General features: G+C 39.8%; 1 long non-coding RNA gene across 1 annotated transcript in view; it reads left to right on the plus strand.

Annotated features, from left to right (window-relative positions):
• Positions 1–15,005, plus strand: part of LOC306641443 — a 44,220-nt gene extending 29,215 nt beyond the window's left edge. Inside the window, exon 3 of the long non-coding RNA XR_013758153.1 lies at positions 12,221–15,005. This is a non-coding gene — a long non-coding RNA (uncharacterized lncRNA). The remainder of the gene's footprint in view (positions 1–12,220) is intronic.
• The last annotated feature ends 1,000 nt before the right edge of the window (positions 15,006–16,005 follow it).

The following is a 16,005-nucleotide window of genomic DNA, read 5'->3' on the forward strand; positions in this document are numbered from 1 at the left end:
GGACAGTTTGTAAACCAAACCAGATTTTCATTACATGGCTTTGCTTGCGTGCAAATATCCTCAACACACAAACACACACACACACACACACACACACACACACACACATACACATACACACATACATGTGCACACACATGTGAGCAGAGACAATAAGGCTAATAAAAAATACTTGTGTTTATAGGTTTAATTTTACTGATGAGATCTCAAGACTGGCAAAAGTGGATAATCCTTCTAGAATTTTCCCTGCCTGTGCAGCATTCCATATGCTGTACTAGACTACTGCCTGCATGAAGGCAACGATATTTTTTGAAGAAATTTCTTCAGCTCCCAACACCTCTGAGACTAGCATTCCCTTCCTTTTGTGTAATTGAGACCTGGTAACTCTCATTAGTTTAGCTTATTATACAAAGAGTCTCCAAAAAGAACAGGCAGGAAAAGTAGAAGCCCTCTCCTTGGAAGACTGAAACATACACGGCACCTAGAGTGAGAAAAGCTGCTAGATTACTTTAAATTTATAATATTCCCTAGGCTTGCATCAAATCTAATAAAGAAAGATAAATTGACCTTTTGGATTTTCTGGTTCAAAAATATCCAAAATCCATTTCATCCTTTTATTCCATCTTCTTTCTTTTTTCTTTTTGTTTAAAGCTTAACAGCTGAGTTGGAGTGGAGATTGCCCTTGCCACCTCTGTTAGAAGTCATCACCAATGAAGAGATAGCTAATCACACCATGCCATTTTCATTTCTCTACCCATCTGACAAATATATTGGCAATTCTGGCAGACATTTCTAGGATGTAATGTGAATAAAAGAAAAGTCACCATTTTCCTTCTTCTTAATGTCTAGAGGGACAAAACGGCTCTCTGTTTGCCACATTCGCAGGGTTGGGGGTCCTGCAAGCAATCTCAGCCTTCACCTGAGAGTAGAAAGTGATAATATGCAATCCATGAATTCAATATACATTGAAAATACATTTCTGGCTCAGTGAGAGTTGGGAGCATTCAACTGGAGTTCTCAGGTGCAGTAGGAAGAGGCAGTGGTCTGTGGAGCTCACATTCTGGCTGATTAATACACTGCTAAATGCTCTCTGGAGCTCTGCCAGGAGAAATATAAACAGCAAAAAAACTTACTCTATAAGTATCTGTCTTTTTGCCAAATTGTACGAGGAAAATGTGTTTAAGGGAAAAAAATGATAGGAGGATGTGTTTTTATTACATGTATGCTCATCAGATCCGAGCTCTGTAAAACCCATTAAAAAAAACATGAAGTATTTAAAATCAGCAACAATCACCTTGCTTGGTTACTGATTTACAAGATTAAAAATATTCTGAATTGAAGATGAAGGTGCATTAATAAAAACAGGTTCCTGAAACTATCCTTGGTAATTACTTGCCAGTCTTTTTGGTGAGGACTTCAATGTCTTAAAGGTAAACGTTAGCATGTGAGAAGGAGGCATTGATACTCCACAATGTCCCTAGAAAACTGAGGTTGTTTAATAATTGTCACTCAGAGCCCTGAGCACCATAGATACTTGTTTAGAAGTCCCTGGCATGCCGTGATCCAGGACATGTTTTCACGTTTTGCATTGTAAAGGAATGAATCCCCTTTATCTCATGCCTTTTGGGTTTTGTAACTCATAGTTTCTGGAACATGGGTAAGGCCTAGCACCAACAAGGAGCACAATCACAGAAGCAGCATCTTGACAGCCAGGGTAGGCAACTTGTGCAGTTCCAACATAACTGGGTTTTATCCTTTGGGGAGCTCCACTTGAATCTGTTGTTTATACTATCATGATTTTGTTGGGGGAAAAATACCTCAAACCCAGAAAGCCTTTGTTTATCTATGTTGTAAATAATACATTAACTACATAAGTATATGCAAAATGGGAAAAGGAAGATGAAAGATAGCAGGCTGTGACCAGCCTTGAAGGATAGATTCCTGAGCATAGGGCTGAGGTTGTGGTTCAGTGACAGGGTGCTTGCCTAGCATGCATGTGGCCCTGGGTTCCCTCCCCAGGACTACCCCCCACCCACCAAAAGATGACTGATTACATACATATTCATGTGTAGAAAGCTAACCAGGTTCTCAGGGTCAGCAGATGGGTGTTTCACATGAGTATGCAACTGGAAGGTAGACAAATGTCAAGCAATGATAAAGTCATTGTCATACAAGTGACAAAGGTTGATGTGACCTGGTGCTTATAGCCACAGTGACTCTCCCTGGTGGGGTACAGCGGTGAGGAGAGTCATTCTCCATAGGTATCTCTCACCCCTGCAGATTCCCTGGATTCTTAAGGACTACAAACCATATTAACTCTTTATAGTGCTTTGAGGACACTACACTTGAACTGCCCTTCCCTGAACCCACCAGGAGAGGGTGATGAACTGCCCAGTGAGAATGAGCTTGATGGGACAAGCTGAGGACATGCCCAGGATTTTACTCCCTTATTGGTCTTCAAGGTACTCTTATGTTCCAGAAACTGCCAGAAAATTTGCAAGCCTGTTTATAAGGGAACATTACACTTTTCTTTTCTTTTGGCTTTCTTCGTAGGTAGATTTTCAAGTCCAGCTCAGAAAAGAACAAGTTCATAGGCAAAGAAAAACTGCTTTGTAAAGCAAAGACTTCTCTGTCTCCTGCAGCCCCCATCCATGTGCACTGAAAACCAACCTAGTTGCTGTCTTCCAGTGGCTCAGGTGGTCCTTCCAGATGCCAGCCTTTCCCCCATTATGGACACCTTTCACTTATGCTTTGGATCTCCTTTATGTCCTTTGGCTTCGCACCTGGACCTGCCTCTAACAGCCACTTCAACCTGATGTCCCTTTTGAACAACTCAGCTGGCTTTCAGCTGCAGCTGTGTCCTGGATGCTATGTCTGTATCAATTTCGATGCCCCCCTCCAAAGCCATGCTACACACTGAACCTAGGCCTTGAGATTCTAGTCCAGGAACTGCCACTCTGGGAGGGAAGTTGGAAAAATGTACATCAGGGTCAGCCTTCATTTTCTTTATATGAACCAAGACACCTGTACTTATCAACAGGAGGAAGCTGCTGGAAATTTCCCTGGAATCATTGATAAAAGCCCAGGGTATTGTAATAAAGCTATCGTTTGGCTTTCAGTGGCCTCTACCTGTCACTCACTAGCTCACTGGACATCTCATGTTGCTGAGAAATTTCTTGATTTTTCTCCCTCCACTGGTACCACAGCTTCACATCTCATTCAATTGGGTGCTGAGCTCTCCTGCCTGCACTTATCAGCACATAAGGAATGGCAGAGAGCAACCAAAATACACTACAATGGTTCTCCAGACCTCAAATCAATACCCATATGCAAAAGGTAAGAACTTTTCTAGAACTGAGATATCAATAAAACCATTTCTGTTATATAAATGGATGATACTTTAAATTTTGGTTTCAAATAAGCTTGGCCAATGTCTATAAAATATACCAGAGCATAGGCAGCCATTCTGGTGGAGATGTAGGAAGGTGTGACCCAGTTATCTTACCTGGGTGGCACAGGTTGGGAGCAAGGTCACAGGAGATAAGCTGGCTCGGCATTAGTGGGTGATGTCAATGACTATGTTTACATATGGTGACAGCTCAGGTATTTGTAACTGACACGTTGAAAGTCTGCTGCAGGAAATTCCGAGCTTGGTTTATACCACTATCTCAGAGATTCATATTAATGAATAAAGCTACAGTGGTTGGAGCTCAGCTGGATGCCAAGGACAGTACTCAGTGCTTCTCATTTAATTGTCACAAGTCAAGAAGTCAGCAATACATGTCAGCTCCATTCTACAAGGGATGAAACTGGGGTAAAGTTGGGGAATAAGTTGGCTCTGAAAATGGCTTCTAAACATCTGGGCCAGCAGACTCATCCTGTCCTCTCTTGCTTTACTGACCAAGTTTTAAGTACAGACTCCCATTTAGGATCGAAATCCCATGTCAGTTCTAGCTTTCCATGTTAAGGAACTGGAATTCTTATTTTTGTATGAAGACAAAAGTGTAAATTATCACAAGACCTCCTTGGCCAGGTGCATGGGTGGGGGATAATGAATCCTTTCTCAGGAAGTAAAGTGGACAATTGTTTCAGGTTGTGCTTTTAGGTTTTTGGACTATTCAGCATCCTACCTATTTGGGGCCTTTCTTCTATTATGAGCACTTTTAGGGGTGATATAGTAACTTCTCCCCACTATAGGAAGACAATGGAAAGTGGGTAGACCCTTCCCTCTTTCTGTACATAAAGGCGAAGCTTTCAGTATGTGGTCTTATTCTGGCTATTAGAATTTCCTGCCTGGGATCTTGAGATAAAGTTAATGTCACATGACTAAAGGTGGCTCCAAACCATCATGCTCATGGCTTCTTAGAAGTTTCTGCTGAGAGGTGCTGCTTGGTTCCCATCCTCCCACTGGGCTGATTCAGGCTCCCTGAGCTCATGGAGCCTCCACATCCTTCCCATGAATTGCCCTCAACGATTTTTTTCTTAAGAGTAATTTTTTTTCTGAGAATGAACCAAGATCCAGCCATCTTCTCCAAGCTGGTCACAGCACAGTGTGTCTCCCAGTTAACCAGTGGGGAAAGATGGTTGAGAAGGGAGTCCCACTCTTTCCTAGGTTTGGGCTCCCAGGTGACAGGTTTGGGTTTGGCTAATAACTTAGATTTTTAAACACAATACACATTTGCAGACAGATCTAGTCTTTTAAACCTGATTTTTTTTCTAAATAGGAAAATCATATTAACATAAACAATGTTTGTTTTTGACAATCTCAAGTGACAAAAGGAAACCCCAAATATATGAAAGTCATTTCACATAGAATTCAAAGTTAAAAGTAAAAATTGCAACTGGTAAGGCTTTGGTGAACCCAAACTTCCCTATTTTGCCTAAATTTCAATATTCTGGCACTCCTTTAGCCTCAGATAACAAGTTTAAGAAATAACTTTTCGTACTTTTTTGTAAGTTAACTTACATCAGGGAAAATGTGATTTGGTAGGTTATTTTTCTCTTGAATATCCAGTTCTCTCCTCACAGTTTGAAAGAGCTTGTCACAATTCCCGAAATGTTAATGCTAAACAGCCATGAAGAGAAGCACATGCCCAGGGCTAGAGCAAGTAAGCCAAACTAATGAGAACCAAGTCTCTCTCTCTCTCTCTCTCTCTCTCTCTCTCTCTCACACACACACACACACACACACACGGATACATATGTGTATACACACATGCATATGTATATCTACCCAAATGATACGTATATGTGCACATATGTAATACATATCTGTTTAAAATCTTATTTGCGTGTCTTTGTATGTGTTTAAATGAAAGTGTAAATTGGAATTAAGCAACTAGAATGCCTTAAATGTTTAAAACCCTGATGGAACTCTTGCTCCTTAAATCTTAAGGAGTAGTTGTCTTCCCCTGGAAGTCACTGAACTAGAAATGAGGTTGTGTCCTCACCAGATTCTCTAAAATGTGCTTAGCTTTACGGCATGGAACTTGCTTTTTCACACAGGAAATGAAAGGCTGTGATCTTGTGATGAACTTTTTAGCTCCAAAAACGATGAGTCAATGGTTTATGAGAATACACTAGATGTGGATTCTCCTACTGCTGCTGTTTTTTGTGGACCTGACTGTATCTTTGTAGATAGCAGGAGAGCTATGCATGTTAATGAATCTTTTCTCACACTCCTGCCACTCACTCACCATGCAGTTGCTGTGTGGGATATGTGGAAGAGCACCAGGCTATGGTTGATTATGGGTAGTGGATGCTGTCATCAGATATGAGCCACGGATTGAGTTCATGCTTCCCATGTCACTTCTGCCATGTGTTCATTCACTCACCACTTGAAATCTATATAGAAAATTGCAAACATTTAAACCCAAGCAAAAGGTATCACTCAGGACACAAAGAAGGAGAAGACAGCTCACTCAAGGCTCATTCAAATTAGGACATTTCAAAGGTTTTTTTACAAAAGGTCTGTATGAAAAAATGGAAAGCAAGAGGGATATTGCAGAAACCTAGAGTTGACAACAACAGAGGAGCTGTTGTGACCAAAAATGAGGAGACACATGGTAGTATCTGGAAGCCTCATGAGTCATTGGGAGCCCTTTTGGAGAGAAGCAGTGACATGTTTGAACAACACAAATAGCCTGACATAGTCTCTCAGGGAACCAAAACCATTAAATATAACCATAGGGGACTTTCAATTCCTTAATTTTATTCCAAGTCTCTTCCCTGGATAAGCCCAATTGGAAGCCAAAAGGAGGTGAATCTACACAGGGATTCCATATGTGTCAACTGAGGTAGGAAGGAGGGTGGAGAAGGGATTTGGAGACTGAAAGAGAAGGCATTGGCACACAAAGCAAATAAACACAACTATGGGCAAAGTAGTTTCAAATTCTTGCATTAGGTTGCTATACCCTTAAATTATAAATTACATAAAAATAATGACATAGTTATTTTTCTTTTTGTTGTATGGATTCTGGAAACAGTCTCTGAGGACCTTGAGGAAAGAGATTGTTCTCTTAGCTTTAAACACTGATATCAATATCTAATGAATGAGAACAGCAGTAGGTGAAAGGGGCCCAAAAGATGATCAGAAAATACTGAAAGGGCATTTGTGTAAGGACAGAGGGATGCTCTGGTCATTGATTTATGTGGGATTCTAGAAACATATAGAAAAGTGGTGATCTTAGAGGTCAGATTTTAGCCGCTTACTTACACATCACTCAGGAGAGATTGTGCTTAGACCTGAGGATAGAACCACTCTGAACCCCTGCTTGGCATCCTTTGGCAGAGGGACACTCTAGGGATTATGTCCTGATCTTGTGAAATATTGGGACCATCTGATAAGCTCCTTTGTCTTTAGGCCTATTCTTCTAGCAGCCTCTGTTTCTGATCTGTCTTGGTTCCTAACAGGGCTATAAAGAGAATATGCCAGGTTGGCCTCCTTTGAACTGGATGTATGTTTCTCATGACAACGAGCAAATTGACATTCTGCTTGCATTCTTCAGTGAGCTTGGACAAGGTCCATCTGCCCCTGCAAGATGGGTCTATTCTCACAAGCTGACCACTTGCATTTCTGAGTCTGCAAAGCTGAGGTCCAAACTCTGGACTTCTATATATTTGAAGCTCTTTGACAGTCTAACTGCCATCTCCCTGGGGATATTAGGAGCATTACCCCTTTACCTTAGGGAATGTCCATCTACTTCCTGTCTAAATGCCACTTTGTCATTCTATCTTTACAACAATTCTGAGAATAAATATCATATTCTCATTTTTCAATGGATATAAACCAGAGAAGAGATGTAACGAGACCAAGGTCACATGATTAGTAGGTTGCAGAAGAGAATCTTGAAGTCTGTCCCTGTAACTAAAATTTAATGTGACTAGTAGAAATGGTTTACATGTATTAATAAATCAATATATGCTAGACATCTTATAAGCATCGATTCACTTATTTCCTAAGCAAATTGGCATTATGAGTATTCTCATTAGCATGTGAGGAAAATGGAGTCAGAGAAGTTAAGTAGCTTGCCCAAGTTCACACAGTTACTCGGGGGAGAGAGGAGGAGATTCAAATGCAGGCAGACTGATTCCATAGGGCATTATCTAAACCACACAGCCCTGAGGTCCAGACCCAGAAGAAGGGAGGCAAACCTCCCAGCAGTTATCATCAGGAAAACAAGAAAGGGAATGGAATAGAGGAACAGTTAAATCGGGCCAAGGCAAAGATTAGAAATTTAATGGGTTCAGATGTTAATTGCAGATCTAAACTAATCTATTACTTTTTAACTCTCTGAATTAGATACTGCTTCCTTTGTCTTTCAGATTATCTAAGAGTTTAACTCCAGCCCTTGTTACACATTTGAATGAACACCGCAGGAGGTTCAAAAGGTTAAGTTACTAAAAACAAAACCTTGGTGTTTTGCTTTGTTTGGTTTTGGGGATCCCGAATGTCTATTTCGAGTATTTATGGAACCAGGAAGTACTAATATAACAGGAATGTGATGGTCAGAGTAATTTGATACAAAAGAAATCAGGAAGTCCTGGGAACTGTTGAAAAAGAATGGCCAGTGCAACATTTCTACTTGGCATTTTCCCCTTTGGTCCAATTAAAGTATTGGTTTGTGAGAGGTTTTTGCCAAGGATAAACTAGCATTGCATTTTAACATTTACCCCAGCTGTGTCTGTGCCTCTAGCTAGTACTGAGGCCACCACTGTATTTTCCTTCCTTTCTCTCTGATACAACTCCACAAAGCGGTACTCTTTTCTCATTTTTGAACTGTGAACTTATTTTCACAGGAATGCTTCTGTAAGAGAGATTGCATAACTGAATATGTCTTACTTAGAATGCTCATGTTGTGCTGTTCAATGTTGGTCACCAGACACATGTGATTATGTGCACTTAGTTAAAGTAAAACAAACACTCAGTTCATCGGTTGCACCAGCCATATTTCAAATTCTCAATAAACCACATGAGATTGGTATTGACTCATGACTACCACAATCAATGGGGCAGGTAGAGAGCATTTCCCTCATCATAGGAAAATGCTTTTGGGGAGCCATGCATACAGCCTGACCTCAGTTGGAAGAAAACGTAGTATGGTGCAGAAGAGGTTTCCCTGGAAACGCCTTCTTTTCTGGGTTCAGAGCTCAAATGCCATGGTGTCTGTAAATCTCAAGGAGCCAGCCAGTTATGGTAGATTGAATGTTGTTCTTTGGAAGTCAGAGCATTTATATACCATGTACTTTTTGTGCTTCTACCTTCTTATTCTCTGAAATACTTACAAAACTTGTTGGGAAGTTAGAGCCTTTATCAGCTTCACAAACAGAAATCAAGGAAAGAGGCTTTGGGCTATGATTATCTGAGCATTTTATAGTCACTGTAGTCATAGTAGTGGAAGGAGACCTCCAACGAAGCAGTATAAGTTGGGGAAATGGAACAGGATCCTCAATTGACTTGCTCTTCCCCCTGCCTGGAAGCTCTTGGGCAAGAGAGAAACCCAGAGATTGGGGATTTCATTCCATTATGGAAATCTGCACTCTCTTTGCAAGAAGACTTATGGAGCCAGAATCTCTGAATCTCTCTTCCTCTATGAATCCAAAATGGGCTTGGGATAGTTCCTAGAGCACCATGGTTCTCTACTTTGTACATTAGAGTCACATGAAATCTTTTAAAGACCCCCTCCTGCCCCATGCTCACACTATGTCCTAAATTAATTAAATATAAATCTCTAGGCTGAATTTCTGGCATCTTTATTGTGTTAGGCTCCCCAAGTGATTCTCATGTGCCCCAAAGTTTGAGAAATTGTGTTTGCTATAGAGAGCCCCTTTTATTCCCAGCATGAAGTGGCAAAACCAAATATTCAAACCTTTTCCCCTTCCCTCTGTTTGACAGTCCTAAGAAGGCATTTAATTGATATTAAGATTATCTATGTCTTGATAGTAGTTCAGTAAGGTAAATTGACCTCCGAATCAGGAACCAGGATGCAAAGTTTAGTCCAAACTCTTTACCAAATTGCTATTATATTAAGCAAGCTACTTCATCTCTCTGCACTGTAATTTTCTCACCCCCAACCTGAAGGTGTTGATCTTGAAGGGCTCTGGCTGTGTTTTTCGCTGTGTGTCAAAGGCTATACAACATGCAGTGTTTTATGAGTATGGAGTGACTCCTTTTATAATACATCTATGTCCAGTCAATTGGGGAGCTGCATACCCACAAAGCATTTGGGGATAAGGAAATCATTTCTCCTTTGATGCTCCCCATTGTCAAATGCAGTGCTTCAGTGCACAGTAGGTACTTACTATTGCTGACTGACTGAATGTGCACCATAGATTATTTTTTCCCCTAAGGTATTAATGAGCCAATTACACAGACAGAGTGAGCATTCTTGTTAAAGTCAGAGCAGTTAGATACAGGGCTTTTTTTGGGACAGCCAGCTGCCTCTCTTCTACCTCTGTCCTCATTAACTGGAAGAGTCTGAGTGGCTGTGTGGCATATGGGATAAAGCTCAGAAAGAGGTCTCTGGATGCTGTGCCTCAGCTGGTTTGGCCATGATGCAGGCTGGGCTCCCAGTATGCAACCTCCCCTCACCAGATTGGCTGGAGAACTAGATGCAGCTGAGCCTACCAGCTGAAGGCTGCAGAACCCACAGCTGCTCCAGGATGGTGAGAATAGGGAATGGCCCTGGAGACTGGGATCCTCTCCTTTATGTGCTGCCAACTAGTGGTATGACCTTGGGCACACAAATCTCTTTGTACATCAGTTTTCTTATCTTTAAAATAAATCGCTTGGGTCATAAGATTCTAAGATCCTTTCCCAACCTAAAAACTGCATAAAAGGACGTTTTCTTTATAAAGCTATCATTGTTATTGCTCAATGCCCTGTTCTTTTCAAGGTGCTTGACAATAGATTTTGTGATTATTTCCTCTGTCTTTTCCCCCAACTTCCTATGTACAGAAGTTAAACTTAGAAGTTCAAGGTTTTTCAGGGTCATTCCTTTTTTCCACTTAGAAAAAGAAGTTTAAGTTGTTCCGTTCATGCTTTGGTCAAATCGTTTACCCTTCAAATAATCTTTATAATGATAGCTGATGATCCTGAAATGACTCTGAGTATGTTCTTAAGTGTTTGTAGTTCAAGTTGTTGGGAGCTAAATGGATTTTAACTCTTTCTCTTATTTTGGTTCCTTTTCCAAAAAGCTTTTTACAGAGCTTCCTCTCTCTCTTATATACAGATTGAAAGGGAAAACTGACTTTCTGATGTCAGCTGTCAGCCATTTTCCCAATCCTTTAATACAGAGGTTCTCAAAGTGTGACCCCTTGGCCAGCAGCAGCAGCAACACCTGAAAACTTGTTAGAAATGCAAATTACCATGCTTTCCCTGAAAAGAGAATGGCTAGTCTGTGTTTTAATAAGAATTAAAGTGATTATAAAGCATACTAAATTTGAGACTTCCAAAACTATAACTGTAATAAAACACAAGATTTTTCTTACCCTTCTGATTTCTAATATATTTCTCAGCTTCTTCATATATTTTGTTAAAAAGACTATGAGATTCTTTCTCTTTGAATCTTTTGAAAATGGAGTTTTATTTTCTGTATTGCCTTTTCTCATTATGACTCAAAAAGACCTATTAATTTCTCTTCTTTGTTGAGTGGTTTAGTTTTCTCTTTTTCTGGCTTTCTCATTGAATGAGTTTATCACTTGGCATGAATTAAATGAAATACAACCAAATAGGCAGCTGATGAATAATTTTCTAAAACTCTGTAGTATTTCTACTCCAAGTGTGGTCCCAGCACTGGTCACTGGGAGCAGGTTGGTGTGTAAAATCCCTGGCTGCACCCCAACTCTCCCCTCCTCCAAATCTGCATTTTAACAAGATCCTCAAGTGATTAATCTGCCAATTAAAGTTTGAGATGCACTGTTCCAGAAAAACACTTCAAATCCTAAATGGAATGGTTATTTCCAAAGTTGAGATAAAGTTACTTGAAAATTTTAGCCAAGTACTCCCATTTTATTTCCTTGGTAAGTATTACATTTGGTGATGTGAATTTTCTGATGATGACAAAGAAGAAGGAGTTACTTTACCTGGAATAAATGAATTATACCCACAGTAGTCAATAAAAAAAAAAAATTTCATTCTTCTATCTTAAGGATGGAATCACAGAGAAAAAATCTAAATATAGGCAAAGGAAAGAAATTGGAATTCACCATGGTTCAGACAAGGAAATGACCTACATAATGTTGTTGTAAAGAGATTACCAAGTGGTTCTAGAGGCAGATAGGGTTGTGAGGAAGTACAATGCAGTGATAATGTTATTCACATTAGTTTAGCTATTAAGTAGATACTCTTATCAGATTTTCTGTTTTGTACTTTTCCAGCATCATCTCACATAAGGCCCACAGAAAAGTCCCACCGGTGATTACTATTATCCCGATTTTACAGAGGTGGAACCTGAGACTTGGATTCTTAAGGGCCAAAGAGTGCACTTTCATTTCAGAGAGACCTGAGATTGTATCAGTTTTAGAGTGACATTGGTGGTAATAACAAGTAAGATTTCAATGGTTTAATAAAAAGAAGTTCATTCTTATTCATATAAAATTTAAAAAATGCATTTCTGATTAATTGCAGGCTCTTCTTCCAGCTTAGCTTTAGTAACTTAGCTTTAGTAACTCAGCTTCTTCCATTCTTGTAATTCTGCCATATTTTGCATTTGGCTTTCAGGACCAGTCTGACCATCTGCATTACACCAGTGGAAGAAGAAAGAGCATGAAGGATTGGGTGAGGGGAATATTTCCACTGACTGAAACCTAGAAATGACACACATTGCTTCCAGTCACATTCCATTGGCTTGAACTTCAAGGGAGACTAGGAAATGTGGTTGATCCCAAAAAGAAGAGGAAGTGGGTTTGGTGAACAGGTCTCCACCAAAATACCTCCCTGACTTCAAGCAAGCAAATTGTCATTCTATTTAGCCTTCAAATTTCACTTTCCTCATCTTTAAAATGGGAATAATTTCATGTACACCATGGGAGGTTGTTACAATTATGTTAATTATCTAGTTTCATAACTATAGTGTGGGACCTGTTTCAAAAGATGTAGTCTATTCAAGACTAATTCTGATCATATTAAGGAAGAGGATAATGATAATACAACAAAGACATTGGAATTAAGTGGAAATATCATCAAGGAGTCCAAAGGAGCAAGGAAATCAAATATTTGGCATTTTTAGTCATAGGCACTGGAGTTTCAGAAAGTGGATTTCAAAGACTTCAAAGAAAATGTAGTTTTCTCCTTCAGGCTACAGACTATGAATGTGAATGTGGCTCATTAGGAGGGAAGGATCTAAGGGGAAAGGAAATTCTGACAACACACACTTAATTTCACTAAGGAAGAAAAAGGAGGGAGGTGGTGTCCAAAGAAATCCTTGCTGCTATTTGCAGTATTCTCTGATAAAAGGATGTGTACAAACTATGAGAACCAGAATACACTAAAAAATTTACCAGTTTCAGGAGAAGCTAAAATCCCATAGGCAACAGAAATAACATTTGCTTCTGTTCAGGGGAATGTCAAGAAGGGGACAAGCCCAGTGATTGGATCAGATGGTGTAAGTTAATCACTTTCAGAGGGAACTTCACCTCTCAGGCCAAGTTTGTTTCAATAATCTCCCTTAAGAAGTGGGTAGAAAAGAAAAGTACTTAGGTAAAGAGATCACTTAATCTTTAAAATGGGTCCAGATCTGTCAGCTTAAGTGAATCAGATCCTTGGGTTTACAAGAATTTCCAGATTTAGAAGACTGAGAAAGGCAATACCTGATTTTATAAGGCAAAGAAAGGGAGATGGTAGCAACTCCAGCTTGGGTAACTTATCACAGATCCACCACAATCCCTAAAATAGATGCCTTGTGTGAGGAGTGACAATCACTTTGGGAAGAGATGGATGTCCAAAGAGCATCTTGGTTTAACTCCAATCAAACCAAGCTCAATAGAAGGAAAATGCACCACAGTCTTAGCATAGATTGGTTTCAGCAGAGTTTGACAAAGAGTAGCAGTGTATCAGGTGGCACAGAAAAATGTGCTCAATTGATATTTATTGGATTAATGCATAGGAAGAAGATAACTAAGAATGCTTTGGATAATAGGTTGAGGTGTATAGTTTAAACATTGAAGGAAGGATCTTTACTGCTGTCTCTGTGTTGCCCACAGGAAAGATGTGGACGTGGTCCTGGAATGAGCATGGAGTAAAGACACAAGATATCAGTTTGTCAATTTAGAAAGAATATATCCAACCAGTTTTTTAAAGAGGTTAAACCCAGCTGCAGTACTGTATCAAATTCAAAAAGCACATGAAGAAGAATATTAATACACTAGAAGGTGCTCAGGTGGACAATGATGAAGACAAGAAGTATGGAATCTGGTCACATAAAAGTTGAAAAAAGAAAAATAGAATTTTCCAGCCTAGACACAGAAGACTAGAGTTAGGGAAGTGGACATACTTTAACTTTCCATCTGCTCTCTGTTCTATAGAGCCCCATGGAACAACTTGTAGGGCTATGGCTGATGGATGCAGTGTTACAGGGATGCCAATCTTATTTCCATATTTATAGAACATGTTCATAAGAAAAATAAGACTCCCCAAAGTAGTGATCTCCCTCTGGTTTGAAGAGCCACCTGTCAGCAGATGTCTAATAGATGATCCCAGCCATGGATCAGAAGAACTGGATAGCTTCTAAAAACCTCCTCTCAAACCAAAAGTCAAATGGCTAGAGAGTCCTCTCTGTCAGTGTTCCCCTTTCTGAGGAAGAACTAAGGTGCTAAGAGTGCAGCCGGTGGCAGGGAAAGCCAGGGCTGTGGATGACTCGCAGCTCTGCCTGCCTTGGCTGATGCACCAGGAGGAGTAGCATGTATGTGTCACTCCCATAATGCATGCCACCTCCAGGGGAGAGACACCTCTGACAGCTGGCCAGGGAAGGGCCCTGATGTCAGCTGTCAAAGCATCCAATGGTCTGTACTTTCAAGCAGGGGAAATGAAATTTCACTGTGGCAGTAAGACAGCAGACAATATGTTCAAAATTAACATACGTTTAAGTTCCTTAAATTCATATGAGACTAAGCATTCTGGGCAAGCCAATATAATTATCATTAAGGTGATTGTTACAATTAATGGCACATTTTTAGTAGAGTGATAAATATTGTCATCATTGTGTTTGGTTTGAACACCCTGAGGGCTGCCCTACTTTTCTATTCATTTCTCCTTAACCACAGTAAATAAGCTTCCCAATTCATTACTACCTCCTATTGCTAGGGTTTCTTATTCTGGGTATCAAAATCAGAAAATATGGGAATTGGGAAACTCTGAATGAGTGATTCTAAAACAAAATGTCAACATAGATTTTATATATTTTTCAAACAGAACCCAAACATTGAGCTTGAAGCTCATGAAAATAAGGTAGTGATGTGAGATTCATATTTAGACTGTGTATCAGTGTCTATCTCAGAATATCATTAAAATGCAGCAGTGAAAAAGTTCAGTATTGTTGCACTGCACTCTCCATATGATTAGATCAATTTAACTCTCCTTCCTTTGAAAGTTTTTCTTTCCTGCTTTTAACTCCAGGGTTTGCCCACAATCTATTTACCTTGTCACAAGTTCCTATAGAACTGGTTTGATTTCTTAGCTATTCTTCTTCTTCTTCTTCTTTTTTTTTTCAGTGCTGGGGATTGAACCCAGGGCCTTGTGCTTTCAAGAGAAGCACTCTACCAACTGAGCTATCTCCCCAGCCCCCGATTTCTTAGCTATTCCTCTATCCCCTGTATTGAGTACAGTGCTTAGCTCATAGTCACTCAATAATTAGTTCTTGACGAAAAGGACAAGTGACTGAATAAATGACATTCTCTTCAAACTGTTGAACTCTCAATGATCTCCAAAAGAATCAGAGCTCAATAGTTAAACGTTATTCAAGTTGTATAAGAAACATTTTTGTTTTTAATTGATATCTAATAACTGTACATATGTACATATGTATAGGATGCAGTATGATATTTCAATACATGTGCACCATGTGTAATGATGTTATTTAATCCTTTAATCCCCCTGTGTACCATCTCTGACAAGAACTTTATATTTGGAGGTATTCACTACTGCCCTGGGAACTTAGTTCCAGCTTTGGACAATTTTGACTATGCAAAACTCTTTCTTGTATTAATATAATGTAGCACTTCAGGCTGTCCACCTATAGGGTTCATGGTCCTATAGTTGGGACTACACAGAAGGATTCTCATCCTTTGCTATTTTATTTGCTCCCACAAAATTGAAGATGTTTATTGTGAAACTCATGCACCTTCTCTTTCCCAAGTAAACACCCAGGTTCTCCATCCATTTCCCATATGACATGTTTTCACAAGTGCCCTCATTATACCATGGTGCACGCTCTGGTTGGTCTCTAAGAGAAATGGTCAGAATGAAAAAGGATACTCTCATAACTGCAGAAAGCAGAAAATAACCGTCTG

This window comes from Sciurus vulgaris, assembly GCF_902686455.1.
Source record: "Sciurus vulgaris genome assembly, chromosome: 12".
In the NCBI taxonomy this organism is placed as follows: domain Eukaryota; kingdom Metazoa; phylum Chordata; class Mammalia; order Rodentia; family Sciuridae; genus Sciurus; species Sciurus vulgaris.